General features: G+C 47.7%; 1 long non-coding RNA gene across 1 annotated transcript; it reads left to right on the top strand.

Annotated features, from left to right (window-relative positions):
* The first annotated feature begins 7,350 nt into the window (after nucleotides 1-7,350).
* On the top strand, nucleotides 7,351-15,245 carry LOC142907629 (uncharacterized). The gene is made up of 2 exons (XR_012931141.1): nucleotides 7,351-7,519; nucleotides 12,262-15,245. It is a non-coding gene; the product is annotated as an uncharacterized LOC142907629 (long non-coding RNA).
* The last annotated feature ends 204 nt before the right edge of the window (nucleotides 15,246-15,449 follow it).

Raw genomic sequence — 15,449 nt, 5'->3', positions numbered from 1 at the left:
TGAATGGCCTCATGAACGAATCTCTCATGGTAGCCGGTTGGTTTGCAAAGAACCTCCGTCTTGGAGAAGTCAATGTCATGTGAGCCCACTGAATTATAACAGTGATCTGCCACGGCAGAGGATTTCGTCCTACCGTGTTTCAAGTCTGCTTTATGTTCGCGGATGCGGTCCGAGATATGTCTTTTGGTTTCTCCAATGTAGCTACTACCACAGAGGTACTTTAGTTTGTAAACGCCCGGGTACTGTATGTCTGGAACAGCATCTTTTACAGATGGAACTAAATCATGGTTTTTATGTACTGTGTTGAATCGGACCTGGATCTTGTGTTTATTCAGGATTTTGGAGATCTTTTTAGTGACCCCTGCAATGTAGGGTAAGGTGATGGTTTTGAGTGGCTCCACAAGAGGATCCTTCTTCATGACTGGAGTGATGGCTTTGCGGATTGTGTAGTCGGAGTAGCCATTAGCCCTGAGAGCCTGGTGTACGTGCTTGAGTTCACTGGTAATGTGTTCCTGGTCGGAAATGCATTGGGCTCTATGGTATAGAGTCTTGATGAGGGAGTTCTTCTGGGATGGATGGTGGTGGGAATCCGGTTTCAAGTAAGCATCTGTATGGGTAGCTTTCCTGTAGACAGAGTGGCTCATTGAACCATCATGTCTCCTTTTAATTAAGACATCCAAAAAGGGTAGTTTGCCATCTTTTTCGACCTCCATGGTAAATCTGATGGCTGGATGTCTTAATTAAAAGGAGACATGATGGTTCAATGAGCCACTCTGTCTACAGGAAAGCTACCCATACAGATGCTTACTTGAAACCGGATTCCCACCACCATCCATCCCAGAAGAACTCCCTCATCAAGACTCTATACCATAGAGCCCAATGCATTTCCGACCAGGAACACATTACCAGTGAACTCAAGCACGTACACCAGGCTCTCAGGGCTAATGGCTACTCCGACTACACAATCCGCAAAGCCATCACTCCAGTCATGAAGAAGGATCCTCTTGTGGAGCCACTCAAAACCATCACCTTACCCTACATTGCAGGGGTCACTAAAAAGATCTCCAAAATCCTGAATAAACACAAGATCCAGGTCCGATTCAACACAGTAGATAAAATCCGTGATTTAGTTCCATCTGTAAAAGATGCTGTTCCAGACATACAGTACCCGGGCGTTTACAAACTAAAGTGCCTCTGTGGTAGTAGCTACATTGGAGAAACCAAAAGACATATCTCGGACCGCATCTGCAAACATAAAGCAGACTTGAAACACGGTAGGACGAACTCCTCTGCCGTGGCAGATCACTGTTATAATTCAGTGGGCTCACATGACATTGACTTCTCCAAGACGGAGGTTCTTTGCAAACCAACCGGCTACCATGAGAGATTCGTTCATGAGGCCATTCACATATACAAGCACAGAGACAATTTCAACCGAGAAGATGGATTCTGGCTTAGTAACCACTGGAAAGATGTTTTAAATCATTTCTGCTCTTAATTAATTGTATTTTTACGATGACCTTCAGACCGCAGCTCTTTCGCCAGCATTGCCTCTTAATACCTCTCACACCACGGTTAATGGTATGGTTTACAACATGGAGTATACTAGGGCCTTGCAGCTGTCTCTCTCCCCCTCCTCTGTTCCGACCATGGACGAACTCGCCCGTCTGAACGGGGCCCGTAGCTATCCGTGGTGCTAAAGTTGAGGGCGCTTTGTTCCTCTCACACAGCCGCTTGTGTTGTGGCCGAAACGTCGTGAGAATATTATTGTGTTATTTTATTTTATCAATTTATTATTTTATTCTCATTCTACGTGACTTTACCGAAAGAACCAAAGAAGATGAATCATTGCAGTCACGAAAGCTTTAAATCGAAATCTATAAGTATCTTGGGGTCATGTTTGATTCAAAACGAATTTTCAAAATTACATTGATGATATTGGTAAAAAGACAAAATAAAAAAAATAGTTTTCTGTATCGACACAAGCATTGCTTCCCGCCTATGTTCCTTTACTTGATTACTGTGACATCGTATATAAATCAGCCCCCAGTACTGTACTGAAGAAGCTTGACTCAATTTATCACTCGGCCTTAAGATTTCCATTGAACTGTCCATATAGGACACACCACTGTGATCTCTACATTGGGTTAAACTTAACATTTTAATGATCGACGGCTTGTGCATTTGATCTTATTTATTCATGATGTACTTACAAAAAAATCAGCAGACTACCTGCTTAATCTCCTCATTGTTTCGAAGAACAAATGTGACCTAAGGTCTTCACTCATTTACCAGCTTCACATTCCTTATTGCCGTACAAATACTGGAGGAAGGGCCTTTGCTGTTGATGCCCCCAGGGTCTTGAATGCTAACGCCAATAAACTGCAACTTGGATCACTACCTGTGAGATCTTCACTCAAAACTGATCTTGAACTGTACACCCCTAGCTGCCACTGCTATGCAAAGTGGCCTGAAATCAAATGCATCGCTCTGGATGACCACTGCAAAGTATGATCTTGAGTTTTTATTATAGTGTACTGATCTTTAAAGGTGCATTGAGAAATGTTGATACTCCTGCTGATACTCCTGCTGTTATGGAGTGACTCATGATGCCAGCTATGGCTGCAAAGTTTGGTCGTACATGTTACGTATATCGTTTATTGTTACATTTGAATCACAGTTCCTATGATCACTGTTACTTTGTTTTTATAGCTTTATTTAGCTGATTTCGAAAACGTATGGTTTAGCCATGTTTGTTTGTTGAAGTACAGAGTTAGCCTGATAACTTTAATCTAAATTGTCTTATGGTTGTTATTGTTCGACTTGCATCCCACTGGCATTTTTGCACACAGGGCTGACATGCAATATCCCGGCATCTACAAACTAAGCTGTATCTGCGGCAGCAGTTACATTGGGGAAACTAAACGACATGTCTCGGACCGTGTTCGTGAACATAAGGCAGATCTGAAACACGGAAGGAGCAATCCTTCTGCCGTGGCTGATCATTACTTTAATGCAGCTGGCTCACGTGAAATTGATTTCTCTAAGCCGACTGGCTATCAACAAATATTAGTTCACGAAGCCATCCATATATACAGACACAGACACAATTTCAACCGAGACGACGGTTTTAAACTCAGCAATCATTGGAAAGATGTAATCAACCACTTTGGGTCATGACTTGATTTGTGTTTTCTTGTCAACCTCTACCGTCAGCAGTGTGGATGGGTGTAGCGAGGTGCAATGCCCCCCCCCCCCTCTCTCCCCCCTATCTCTATCCTCTTCCTCCCCCATTGTCTAACACACTTGGACTGCGCCCTCACCTTCAGCTCCACCTTTATCTCTACCCCCCCCTCTCCCCTTTTCTCTGCCCCCTCCCTCCCCCCATTGTCGAACGCACTCGCTTTACTTGTACTTCTGGTGCTTTGCTCCTACATTGGCGCTGGCTGTCCCGCCCATGCTGTTTACACCGCACAGCTTTGCTCACTTTGAAAGCCCTGATAAGCAGTTGCATTTGGAGGCTTGCCCCCTCTTTTCTCTCCGCCTGATGAAGACCGCTTGTGTTGCGATCGAAACGTCGTGGATTTTTGCTTTTATTTAAATTATTTTTCGTGATTTTATTTTTATTTTCTATCTACGTGACTTTACCGAAAGAACCAAGAATATGAATTCCTGCAGTCACGAAAGTTTTAAGTCAAAATATAGACACAGACTAATTGACTTTGTGGTTTGCGAAGACGCATGTTAAATTCTTAACAACCTAACTCCCTGTATCAAATCCGGACTGTTGACCTTATTATTCATCCGGGCATATCCTGATGAATTGACATTTGACCGATTGGTCCAAATTCGTTCGTAACATTTTGGCCACTCCACCGCTGCCCTTACTATAAAGGTTTCCTGGTTTGTGTGAGAGGCTGAGACTGATGTCTGGAATGTTGAGACTGAGTGGACTAATTTCTCTGTTTTGGAACCTTGTTGTGTATGCTTTTGTTTTGGTGCCATTTCTTTATTTGTTTAATTAAAAAAAAAACATTCTGAGTGGTTTAATTCGCTTGGTAGTTTCTACAAATAATATGATTTGGCCCTTATATATCATTAATATACAGCGTTGTGGAATGAAATTACCATGCATGAAACCTGCATGTTAACACATATGTCATGCATATTTGTGGGCACCACCGTGACACCCACAAAAAATTGGCACCACGGTGGCTATGAGATGTCAACTACCTCACCTGGTATACAGGAGGTTATGGATTCGATCCCGACTCTGACGCCTGCTATTTGGAGTTTTCTTGTCTCTTTCCCCGCGGTCGTGTGGATTTTTCTCCAGGTTTTTCCCCTCCACATTTAGATTCAACATGCGTTTAGAGTATTTGTCTGCTATACATTTCCACATGGTAATAAACCACTTCATTGAGCTACCATTTGTGATTGCCAGGTCGCTTCTGAAAAATAACTACATAGCTCAGTGGGGCCTTACTTGGTCAAATAAAATTATTTTTACACGCTTTCATTTAACTCACTCTGTCTGTTGTATCCTCAACTCTGTCTGCTGTCGTATCCTCAAATCTTGTAACTAAATTTTAACCCACTTACCAATGTCGTATCGACGGCAACTTGGTATACGTATGTCATACTGATGACAATACGATATTATATCATTAAGAATAATAATATATTTATTTTAATGATATAATAAAAAAATATTTTTAAGCAATCCTTTTTTATAGCTTATGTTTCGGCTTGGGTCTAATTGTTCACGCTCAAGTCACGTTGGCTGTAAATCACCACAGTTCCTTGCGTTATGGAAAGCTTCGGGGCCACTTCCTGGAGTTGTGGAGTTCTGCCATTACTAGTACGGTACATTTCATTAAAGCGTGTTTTAAAAACAAAGTATTTTTAAAAATTACTTATTATTTTTATCGTAAATGTCGCAGTGGGTTTACTCTCCAGCGCACAACTGGTGTTCTGACCGAGTAACAAATTGGCACTTTTTTTGACGCTGCATAAGACGCAATTACGATACATAACGCACACACACACACACTGCCAGCCACTCAATGTCTCGTACCTGTACACACGAGGGTATCTCGCTCGCTCGCTCGCTTTTCTCAGTCCGCAAGCTGCGAGAGCGTCCGTCCGTCCTTCACCGACTCTCAAATCGCGCCACTCGACTCCCGCCAGACATACAGAGAGCACACATTTCAGCGTGAGCGAGCAGGCTCAAACTGTGACCTCTGGGTTTTAGTTTGGGCGAAGTTCATCCTTTGGTTGGCTACGTACGGTGCGAACGAAGTTCAACATACACACACACGGTTGACTACGTACGGTGCGAAATAAGTTCAACACACATAGCACGATTGGCTACGTACGGTGCTACAGAAGTTCAACATGTACGTATGAATGTTGAGGTGCAATTAATCAGGCACTTGCAATTTACGGAAGTTTAGTTGTTTTGATAAAATGTTCAATGTCATCGTACGTATCACCAGATTTTAATAATTATTGTATCTATTCAATGGTGGGTGGGTGAGCGAGTGGGTGGGTGAGCGAGTGGGTGGGGGGGGTGAGCGAGTGGGTGGGGAGTGAGGGAGTGGGTGGACGAGCGAGTGGGCGAGTGGGTGGGGGGGTGAGCGAGTGGTTGGGTGGGCGAGTGGGTGGGTGGGGGGGTGAGCGAGTGGGTGGGTGAGCGAGTGGGTGGGCGAGCGAGTGGGTGGGTGGGTGAGCGAGTGGGTGGGGGGTGAGCGAGTGGGTGGGGGGGTGAGCGAGTGGGTGGGCGAGCGAGTGGGCGAGTGGGTGGGGGGGGGTGAGCGAGTGGGTGGGGGGGTGAGCGAGTGGGTGGGGGGGTGAGCGAGTGGGTGGGGGGGGTGAGCGAGTGGGTGGGGGGGGTGAGCGAGTGGGTGGGGGGTGAGCGAGTGGGTGGGGGGGGTGAGCGAGTGGGTGGGGGGTGAGCGAGTGGGCGAGTGGATGGGTGAGCGAGTGAGTGGGGGGGTGAGCGAGTGGTTGGGTGGGCGAGTTGGCGAGTGGGTGGGGGGGTGAGCGAGTGGGTGGGTGAGCGAGTGGGTGGATGGGTGGGTGGGTGAGCGAGTGGGTGGATGGGTGGGTGAGCGAGTGGGTGGATGGGTGGGTGGGCGAGCGAGTGGGTGGGTGGGGGGTGAGCGAGTGGGGGGGGTGAGCGAGTGGGTGGATGGGCGGGGTGGGTGGATGGGCGGGGTGGGTGAGTGAGCGAGCGAGTGGCGAGCGAGTGGGTGGGCGAGCGAGTGGGTGGGTGAGTCTGTGAGTTTTCACGTCTCTCTCCCCGTGTTCGCGTGGATATTTTTTTTTAATCCAGGTCCTCCGGTTTTTTCCCCCTCCACATTTAGAAATATGCTTCGAGAAACATTTTGATTATTTTCTTGCTTTAAACGTCCACATGACGATAAGCCACTTTGCTGAGCCATCATTTGTGACCAGGTCGCTTATAAAAAAAAGATAAATAAGTGAATGCCTCAGTGGGATTTCACCTGGTAAGATTTTTGTTAAAATACATTTATGATTTGTTTACCTTTCATACACTTTGCTACCCCTATCGTGTAATGTGAGTGTTGTTGGAACGTACTGGAAATCTGTGCCAAAGAGCTTTACGGCTCATCGGATTCCTTCCTGCTGCAGTAAAACTCCAATGCACATCGCGGCTCTCCGGGATTGTAGTTGCTGTAATGATTGCATTTTGAGTTATTATAGTTATCGTTAAAGTTACTGCATCCCTTATCGTTATTGTTAGTGTGGTTATTGTACTTGTTATAGCTGTTATTGTAGTTATTGGGGTTATAATTATCGTCAATGTAGTTGTTGCTGTAGTTACTGTAGTCCAGTCGTTATTGTTAATGCAGTTATAGTTATTGTAGTGATTATAGTAGTTGTAGTTACTGTAGTACGGTAGTTATTGTAATTATAGTTGTAGATAGTATAGCTACTGTAGTACAATCGTTATTATAGTGGTTTTCATTTATTATTTTAGTTGCTATTGCATTTGTTATTGTAGTTACAGATATTAGTTATTATGGTATTGTATAGTTATAGTATTATATATTATAGTTATTATAGTATTATATATTACAGTAATTGTTGCTGTAGTTGTGGTAGTAGAGTCATCACCATCGTTGCTGCACTCTTAACGGTCGCGGCCGGCGCTACATCACGTGACGATTCCCGGCGCGCGGATTGGCCGTTTCACTCCCTCCTCGCGGCGAGGGCGGGCGGGTCGCTTTGCCCTCTCCTATCAAGAGGCGGTGAAGCGTCTTTGCGTGATAACGTCACTACGCACGGCAACGCGATGACGTCACGCGCGGGGGGTGGGAGAAACACGTTGCAACGCGGTGACGCGTAATTACCGACAACAAAAGTGGCGCGCCGTGACGTCTCCGGACCACGCGTCGCGACGAAGGGTGCGATGACGTCATGTCATGGCGAACGCTGCTCCCCGTGGTGATTGTGAGTGGTGGTCAGTGGTGGGGAGTGGCGGTGAATGGTGGTGAGTAGTGATGAGTGGTGGTGATGAGTGGCGGTGAGTAGTGGTGAGTAGTGGTCAGTGGTGGTGAGTGGTGGTGAGTAGTGATGAGTGGTGGTGAGTGGCGGTGAGTAGTGGTGAGTAGTGGTCAGTGGTGGTGAGTGGTGGTGAGTTGTGGTGAGGAGTGATGAGTGGTGGTCAGTTGTGGTGAGTGGTGGTGAGTGGTGGTCAGTTGTGGTGGTGAGTGGTTGTGAGTTGTGGTGAGTGGTGGTCAGTGGCAGAGTGGTGGTGAGTAGTGGTGAGTAGTAGTGAGTGATAGTGAGTGGTGGTCAGTTGTGGTGGGTGGCGGTGAGTGGTGGTGAGTAGTGGTGAGTGGTGGTCACTGGTGGTCAGTGGTGGTGAGTGGTGGTGAGTGGCGGTGAGTGGTGGTGAGTGGTGGTGATTAATGGTGGTGAGTGGCGGTGAGTAGCGGTGAGTGGTGGTGAGTGGTGGTCAGTTGTAGTGAGTAGTGGTGAGTGGCGGTGAGTGGTGGTGAATGGTGGTCAGTGGTGGTGAATGGTGGTGAGTTGTGGTGAGTGGCGGTGAGTGGTGGTGAGTACTGTGTGGTGGTGAGTAGTGAGTAGTGGTGAGTGGCGGTGAGTAGTGGTGAGTGGCGTTGAGTGGCGGTGAGTAGTGGTGAGTGGCGGTGAGTAGTGATGAGTGGCGTTGAGTAGTGGAGAGTGGTCAGTGGTGGTGAGTGGTGGTGAGTAGTGAGTGGTGGTGAGTAGTGGTGAGTGGCGGTGAGTAGTGGTAAGTGGTGGTGAGTAGTGGTGAGTGGCGGTGAGTAGTGGTGAATGGCGGTGAGCGGCGGTGAGTGGTGGTGAGTGGCGGTGAGGGGTGGTGAGTAGTGGTGAGTGGTGGTGAGTGGTTATGAGTGGTTATGAGTGGTTATGAGTGGTGGTGAGTTGTGGTGAGTGGTGGTGAGTAGTGGTGAGTGGTGGTCAGTGATGGTGAGTGGCGGTGAGTAGTGAGTAGTGGTGAGTGGTGGTGAGTAGTGGTCAGTTGTGGTGAGTGGTGGGGAGTGGAGGTGAATGGTGGTGAGTGGTGGTCAGTGGTGGTGATTGGCGGTGAATGGTGGTGAGTAGTAGTGAGTGGTCAGTGGTGGTAAGTGGTGGTGAGTGGTGGTAAGTGTTGGTGAGTAGTGGTGAGTGTTGGTGAGTAGTGGTGAGTGGTGGTGAGTAGTGAGTGGTGGTGAGTAGTGGTGAGTGGTGGTCAGTGATGGTGAGTAGTGGTGAGTGGTGGTGAGTAGTTAGTGGTGGTGAGTGGTGGTGAGTGGTGGTCAGTTGTGGTGAGTAGTGAGTAGTTGTGAGTGGCGGTCAGTGGCAGTGAGTAGTAGTGAGTGGTGGTCAGTGATGGTGAGTGGTGGTGAGTGGTGGTAAGTGGCGGTGAATGGTGGTGAGTGGTGGTCAGTGGTGGTGAGTGGCGGTGAATGGTGGTGAGTAGTGGTGAGTAGTAGTGAGTGGTCAGTGGTGGTGAGTGGTGGTGAGTAGTGAGTCGTGGTGAGTAGTGAGTGGTGGTGAGTGGTGGTCAGTGATGGTGAGTAGTGGTGAGTGGTGGTCAGTTGTGGTGAGTGGTGGTCAGTTGTGGTGAGTAGTGAGTAGTGGTGAGTGGCGGTCAGTGGCAGTGAGTGGTGGTCAGTTGTGGTGAGTGGTGGTCAGTGATGGTGAGTGGTGGTGTGTGGTGGTAAGTGGTGGTGAGTGGTGGTGAGTAGTGGTGAGTGGTGGTGAGTAATGAGTGGTGCTGAGTGGTGGTGAGTGGTGGTCAGTTGTGGTGAGTGGTGGTCGGTGATGATGAGTGGTGGTGAGTGGTGATGAGTGGTGGTGAGTCCCAGTGAGTGGTGGTGAGTAGTGGTGAGTGTTGGTGAGTGGTGGTCATTAGTGATGAGTGTTGCTGAGTGGTGGTGAGTGGTGGTCAGTTGTGGTGAGTAGTGGTGAGTGGCGGTCAGTGGCAGTGAGTGGTGGTCAGTGATGGTGAGTGGTGGTGTGTGGTGGTCAGTGGCGTTGAGTGGTGGTCAGTGGCGGTGAGTAGTGGTGAGTATTGGTGAGTGGTGGTCAATGGTGGTGAGTTGAAGTAATTTGCAGTTAGTAGTGATGAGTGGCGGTGAGTGGTGGTGAGTAGTGGTCAGTGGCATTGAGTGGCAGTGAGTAGTGGTGAGCGGCAGTGAGTGCCGGTGAGTGACGGTGAGTGGCGATGGGTGGCGGTGAGTGGTGGTGAGTAGCGGTCAGTGGTGGTGAGTAGTGGTGAGTGGTGGTGAGTAGTGGTCAGTGGTGGTCAGTGGTGGTGAGTCGTGGTGGTGAGTGGCCGTGAGTGGTGGTGAGTAGCTGTCAGTGGTGGTGAGTTGTGGTCAGTAGTGGTGAGTGGTGGTCCGCCTGAGCTGTGACAAGGTTATATATGTGGCGAAGGGCAAGCAGTCGGGGTCTGAGCTGGAAAGGAATTCCATCCCCGGACACAAGCATGTCAGTTGTGTTAATGGGGGATATTAGGGAGAGAGATTAGGGAGAGAGATTTGCATGATATGAGCTTTCATTTCCCGTGGTTGGGGATACAGCTTTGCGGATTGTGTGGTCTGAGTATCCATTCATCTTGAGGTCTTGGCGTACGTGCTCCAGTTCACTGGCTAGGTGGCGCTGGTCGGACATGCAGCGGGCCCTATGGTGTAGTGTTTTGATGGGAGTCCTGGGCCGGATGGCGGTGGGAGTCAGGCTTTAGATAGGAATCCGTGTGGGTGGCTTTCCTGTAGACGGGATGTCCCAACGAGCCATCAGGCCTCTTCTTGATCAAAACATCCAGGAATGGTAGCTTGCCATCATTTTCTACTTCCATGGTGAATTTGATCTATGGGTGTTTGGAATTGATGTGGTTCAAAAATTGGTTCAGTGCTGGCTGGCCATGTCGCCAGATGACGAAAGCGTCATCTACGTATCTCTTCCACAGGGACGGACGTAGGGTGGATGTCTGGGTGGCATCTGTTTCAAATATCTCTATTAAAACATTCGCTACCACTGGTGATTAGGGAGAACCCATAGGGCTTAATTTTGTTTGTAGAATGTACCATTCCAGATTAAGTAAGTGTTGGTAAGGCAGTGCCTCACCAAAGTTGGTACATCAGGATTCAGTCCCTGTTGGACCAAGTTTTCAATGATTGCTATGGTGTCAGGTACAGGTACCTTGGTGAACAGAAAGACTACATCGAAGCTGACAAGAAAATAATCTGGAGACAGTGAAATGTCCTTGATTAGAGAAACCAAGTGAGCTGCAGTTAAGTACTGCTGAGGTGGTCTTGCCCGTGAATGGAAGCAGGATCTCAGACATAAATCGGGTCAGTTTGTAGGTATGTGAGTTGATGGTGGAAACGATAGGATGGAGTGCAGTACCTTTTATGGAAGGCCATAAAATCTGGGTTGTCTAGCAGCTGAAGGTTTTAGAGAGAGCTGCTTGGTCGGTTCTTTTAGAGAAGTCGAATTAGTGATATTGTTGTTTTTTTGTAGCCAGGCAGTTGGTAGGATCTTTATGATTTTGGTATATCTGCCATCATTAAGAATGTCCTGGGTTTTGTTGTTGTATGTGGTTTTATCCATGATGATCATGGCGATGCCCTTGTCGGCCGAGAGGATGAATATGTCATCCCACTTTTTCAAATTTGCGAGTTCAGAGCGCTCGTTTTTGCTGATGTTACTTGTGGGTTTCTTAGCATTTTTTAGGATAGTGGCAATCTCAGCTCTAGCAACGTCAAGAGTAGTGTATTGTGTAGTGTATAGTAGTGTATAGTGTAGTGCATCATCATTACAATCCATGGGCAGATAGCCCCGAATGTGACCACATATCCTCATTTTTTTCCACTTTCCTCTCTATCTTGTAGTTCCAATATGCTCAAGTAATGCTAGTCTTATGATGTCTTCGTCAAGCCATTCATTCTTTGTTAGGTCTTCCTCTCTTTCCTTTTCCTTCCATTTTTCCCAACAACAACAACAACACATTTTTACTGTTGTTGTCCATGCTACTTCATACAGTAAGTGTCCAAATAGTGCCAGTTTCATTCTCATCACTGTCTGCATTATCATCATCAGGTTGTGTTCTTCTATGTGCAACATTTTTCTTCTATGTTGGTCACTCTTTGGGTCCAGCTTAGATGCAGCAGCATGCTTCTGGAGCAATACATTTCAAGTGCCAATGGCTTATCTCTGTTAATCGTTTTGTTATTTGTCCAGGTCTGGCAGGCATGCAAAGTTGTACTGAACACCCATGTTGTTGTTAAGATGTTCAGTTTGGTATTATTATTACTATGGAAAACCCTCCCTGAGTCTCGACATGTTGTTTGTTCAGGAAGATCCTGCATTTGGACGTTCAGCCAATGCCATGAATATTCGGCATGTGAATATGGGGATAGTCCACTCGAAACTTCCAGGTTTTGGGGAGACCTTGATATTTCAGTGCATTGACAAAGAGCCGTACATTATCATTATTAGAAAAAGTTATTGTCTCACCTTTGTACATTTCCTTTGCCGTTCATACATTGCCACACGTTTATTTAGTTTTCATTCTGTCTCCTTGCCTAGTGGTCACGTTTATGCCATGTCATTACGATCTGAATTCCGCCTCTCCTGGGTATACTCGCTCCCACATATCTCTAGCTGTCTCCCTGTCCCTTCCTGCACTCGTTTTTGCTGTCTTCCTATCCCTTCGTGCACTCTCTCTGTCTCCCTGTCTCTTCGTGCACTCTCTCTCAGTACGGGTGTGGAAAGTCAGCAACCTCATGAAGGGCCACCAGTGCAAGTGGAACACCGCAGTTGAGCCAGGGAGAAGCTGCCGTGGGACGTGCTCCAAGCCATGCAGGACCCGCATCTGAAGCTGGAGGCTCCGGAGGACAGTGGCGGCCACCCCTCCTCCTTCCCAGAGTTGCACTTCTCCAGGCACTCAGCCTCCCGGGCACAATGACTCTGGGAAGCTACTGAAGCTCGGAGGCTGCAGGGACGTGTCCCTGAAGATTGCCCCGAAGAAAACGCTCTACACGTGTTGCGTCAAGGCGCTGCATTTTCGGGACCTAGCCAACCTACCAGACATATAATGGAGAGATCACTTATCTCTCCTGATTGAGGTCGTCCCCCAGTGCAAACGCTGCGGTGACCTCCAGTGGAGGTTGGCGCACTGTATGGTTCCAGCAGCTGTGTGGTTCAGCACCAGACTCTTGCCACAACTCCACCCTCAAGAGGTTTCTGTGTGTGTAAGCTGGTGAAGGCATGTGAGTGTGTGAAGAGGGGAGCGGTAATGTAGCGGTTAGCGTGCTGTGCTACAAACCTGTCGACCCGATTTCGATTCCCGCTTACGGCCAACACCAGTGACGATTATCTGAACCGGGTCCTAGGCCTCCCCTAAGTCGACTCAGCCTAAAATTAGTACCTGGTGTGGGTGTGTAAACATCACCACTGGGGATACAAAAGCGGCCGAGCGGGGTGTAGGCTACCCACCCCCCCTCGTGTGCCATTCCGGCCTTCATAGGTGCTGCTGCTACTCGTCAAGAGTACTTGCCCTAACAGTCTGTTACAGGTTATACGGGAGATCTTAGTCTTCAAAGCATGCCAACGTAGAACACACCCATAACTTGCGTTTTAATCAATGCGTGGAGCTTTGCCAAGCAATAACAGTATTGCAGACGAGTAACAACAAGAACGGATGATGGATGCATTTTAATAACTTCTTACCAATGGCAGCATCCCCAAAACGCACTCCTGTGTTATGCAAGCGTCTTGTCTGGGCATGTCCACTCTGCCACCAACATACGTTATTTTGGATTGAAACAATACAGGTGTGAAGAATGTACATCGTTGTTTGTAAGGTCATGTCGTTGGGGGCTGTGGTAGAGAGATGCCAACTACCTCGCCTGGTGTACAGGAGGTCGTGGATTCAATGCCGACCCTGATGCCTGCTGTATATTTGGAGTTTGAGGTGTCTCTCTTCCCGTGGGCTCGTGGATTTTTCTCCGGGTCCTACGTTTTTTTCTGTTCCACATTTAGAATCAACATCGCGGATTTATAAATAAATTTCCACGTGATGATGATAAGCCACCAGGTCGCAGCTAAAAAAGAGCTACATTGCTCAGTGGGCCTTACCTGGTAAAATAAAAAAAACATGTTTATAGTTAACATTAACATTTTTATATATATATTGATTTTCCATAATAGAAGCTTTTTTGGGTTATATCGCGTAAATATAAATGTGTTGTCAAACCCACCACCACCCAACACAGCCAATCAGTAAGGTTTGTCACGTAAACAAAACATGCCAATTCGTTCAGCACTCACTGATTGTGTGAGAGTAAATCCACAACATTATGTATGTACATTATATGTGCATGATGTATGTGAATTATGCACGTGCATCATGCACATGCACTGCGGATGCAGGTTATGCATGTGTATTATGTATGTACATTATGTATGTGTCGTGACATGGAATGGGTCACTATGGAGCATAGCGCTGGTTGCTGGCAGAGAAAGGGATATTCGGTCGCAGCAGCCATCTCTGTCAGCAGGTCACGTGATAAGCAGAGAAAAGGGTGTAGGGCAAAGGTAAGAGGGGGCACGTGAGGTAAGCCCAGGAACCCACTAGTAGATTCTAGAAGGGGGGCGTGGCCGGGGGCGGAGCGGGGCCATACTACGAGGACAAAAGGGCACCCCGAGTGAAGGTTCGGGGCTGTTGCTTGGAGTGAATTCCCTTTGGGCTGCTGGAGTGTTCGTTACCGTCTTCACCTTCCTGGCATTGTCAGGCAGTCTGTTAGCTGTCCTGACTGAAAGTGTAGTTACCCCTTGTACCCTGTGAAGGCTATAACACGTAGAGTGCATCCTACTCTCAGTGTCTCCGAGTGCATCATTACATTATGTCTGCAATTTTTGGGTCCAAAAATCGCAATAGCTGTTGCTACTCGGTTAATCACCATCAACAAACGGTGACCTTTTTCGGCATGCAGTTCAACGGTGTGGTATTACTTGATAATACGCTTCCAAGCTGCACTAAGCCTGCAGCTATCAGAACGGTTACAATTGTGAAGAAGCTCCTTGGAGACATCCATTTTCAGGGGAGTTGAACTTTATTTCTTCGAACGTATATACAGTTTGAGCTTAATGACTGCTACACTGATTTTGGCTATGGCTATCTTCATCCCGGATGGTTTCCACTGTGTCGATCTCGAACAGTCGGCGCTGATGCCATCCACCTCTGGTTGTCGATTAGTCCCCCAGCAAGCGCCACGACCGCGGGCCTCACTGCTCCTTATATACTCGCTTGGCCCCGCCCCATCGGACAGTGGGCCCCCCACTTAATTATAACATGTGGCAGTGCCTTCCGGCCACCTGTTTTCAACCCTCTCAACTCGCTCTTCCAGAACTGTCTCTTGTTCATTCCTCTACATCAGCCCCCCCTCCCTCCCCCTCCGTCGAAAAATATAGCCCTCACGGACTGTTTACAAGGGAACTATGGGATCTCACAAGGGAATTTACCCTGGGAACATGGGATGCTTAACATTTAAACTTTAGGCCATCACATAACATAGGCCCTTGAAGCAAGGGGTTGGGGGTGGTGGGTGGGGGGAGGCGTTTTGACCCAAATTGTCCACTGCGTACCACCGGTATGGTCAACTAAGCTAACCTTTAGGTCAGCTACCCTGTTAAGGGTGAGCATTACAACACGAATAAATACAAAACCAATGGCACCCTTACATCTACTGAAACCCGTCAATGTGTGTATGTGTGGTTGAATGACATGTTCGTCCTGGCGACGCTTCTCCCCAGCACTTTCTCGGATGACTCCTTTAGCCTCCCCCATCCTGCCGATCCTCATTTGTGGTCGTTCCTGAGAAGAGGTGAAGAGACTGCGGATGCAGCATTTTTCCAATGAGGATGTTTTTTTTCTCTGGCTTTCG

Source organism: Petromyzon marinus, chromosome 80, assembly GCF_048934315.1.
Source record: "Petromyzon marinus isolate PM22_M1 ecotype Great Lakes invasive population chromosome 80, UKy_Petmar_22M1.pri1.0, whole genome shotgun sequence".
Taxonomy (NCBI): Eukaryota; Metazoa; Chordata; class Hyperoartia; order Petromyzontiformes; family Petromyzontidae; genus Petromyzon; species Petromyzon marinus.
The sequence above is the reverse complement of the archived record's forward strand: the minus strand, read 5'-3'. Positions and strand labels throughout refer to the sequence as shown.